The following is a 2,148-nucleotide window of genomic DNA, read 5'->3' as shown; positions in this document are numbered from 1 at the left end:
CTGGCCAAAAAATAATAATAATAATAATAATAATAAAAAGCTGACAATAGAGCAATAATTTAAAAATCAATATTTACTTACTAGTGCATGTATTCCTTGCAACAACCTTGTTAGATCAGAAAAATCAATCTCATTCCATAGACATACTCTCTAAGAGGTTAAGAAACTTGGTAAAGGCCACCCAGCTGGTAAGTGACAGGACACTCAAATCTAGGTGCACCTGTGCCTGCCGTATTGTTGTGCTGTTCACTACTCTCCACAGCCTCTTTCTCCCTAGACCTGTGATTAGTGTTTGTCTTTTTTGTGTGTTGCTATGACAAGAGACCCAGACTGGGTAATTTTTAAACCATAGAAATTTAGTCCTCACAATTCTGGAGGCTGGAAAATCAATCAACTCACCAATATTTGGTGTCTGTGAAGGCTTGGTCTCCACTTTCAAAATGATGTTTTGTTGCATCCACCAGAGAGGATGAATGCCAGTCCTCACATGGCAGAGAGTAGAAGAAAAGGATCTATGCTAGTTCCCTCCTGCCCTCTTACAAGGTGCTAAACCATGCAGAGCCCTCATGGCTAAAGAACTTCCCAAAAGGCCCCACTACAATGGGATTGCTTCAATGCACGAATTTTTGATGGACTCATTCAGACCACAGCAGTTTTCTTACAGCTACTCATTGATATTTCCTGCTCTTCTTCCAGGCACAGAGGAGGAATGCACTTGCCCTTGACGTTAGGCACACATGTAATTTGCTTCAGCCAAAGAAACACATATAAGAAACATTATGTGTCACATCCAGACAGAAGCCTGGAAGAACCAGTGTATGATTTCTTCCTCCCTCCCCCAACGATCAGAGACATTCTAAGTGGTGCAGCTCTATTTAGCCTGCATCCCTGAGAAAGGACAACATGAAGTAGAGTATACTCAGCCAACATGCAGTGAACTTGTAACGTGAGTCAAAAATGAACTTTGATTTAAGCCACCAATATTTGGGCTTGTTATTGTAGCATAACCTAGTCGTAGGTCTGTCCTGACACAGTTATGGAGGGTCTTTCCTTTATAGCAGCTAGGAGATCATCTTATCCAGTAAGCCACACAAGTTCTTCCTTTTTCTAATTGCCCAAATGCTGTCCATCTTTCACAGAGCAGCTAAAATCCCACCTGCCCAAAAAGCTTTCTTTAACTCCCACAGCTGGCATCAATCCTTACCCTTTGTTATCATGATCCCACTCACAGTCAACATCATATAAATTAGGATAAAACAACGTTGCACATAAGATATCTCATTACATGTTGGTTTTAACTTGTTCCTTTCTTTAGAACATGTCAGCTGTCCAATTAAATGATCCAATTAAATGACCAATTAAATAAATTAAGTGATTATAATACATATTTCTACAGCCTCTAACAGAATGGCCAGAACATTGGCAAATAGAGCATAGAGACCCCAATAAGTAGTTACGACATCGAACTTTCCTAAAAGAGAAATACCTGGAAGAGGGACGACAGGACAAAGTGAGCAGTAAGTTTGACCATTCCATGCCCCGTGTACCTGGGCAGATTTGGCTGGTAGAATACTCACTCTTCTATATCGAGGAGGGAAAGAGTTAAAATTTAGTAGACAGCTAAATATCCTGAGACAGCTAACATCTTTGGAGGTTATATTTCTCATTAATATAAAAGAGTTAATTATATATCTTGGAAATTCTATTCATGCCAAATCTTTTAGGGTTAAGTCATGCATGATCCATTTATATTCAAGCATCAGCCCTGACTGTGTCTGTTCTGGCAGGGCTGTCTTATGTGCCTGCCCTAAGGATCCACGAGAGCTTTAGGAAGCTGCTCTTGCAGTGGAACATTTTGCTGAGAAGATGACCTACACTGCAAAATACTTTATATAACCAAAGGCAAGGCATAAATATTTTATAGCACAGAGTCCATGAAAACACATCTTCATTTCTGTAATGTGCTATCTCAGGACATATCACTGGGGGAACAGGACTTGCCTGAAAGATTCAATAGCTCCAGTTTTTGTAAGCTCATTAGGATACCCTAGAGAACGGGCACAACAAATAATTCTATATCTCGGCCACTCATGGGCTAGTTAGGGCGGACTGACCACACAAAAGCAAGCCTTTCTACCTCACAAAAAA

The sequence above is a fragment of the Nycticebus coucang genome, chromosome 7 (genome assembly GCF_027406575.1).
Source record: "Nycticebus coucang isolate mNycCou1 chromosome 7, mNycCou1.pri, whole genome shotgun sequence".
Taxonomy (NCBI): Eukaryota; Metazoa; Chordata; class Mammalia; order Primates; family Lorisidae; genus Nycticebus; species Nycticebus coucang.
This window is presented reverse-complemented; position numbering follows the sequence as displayed.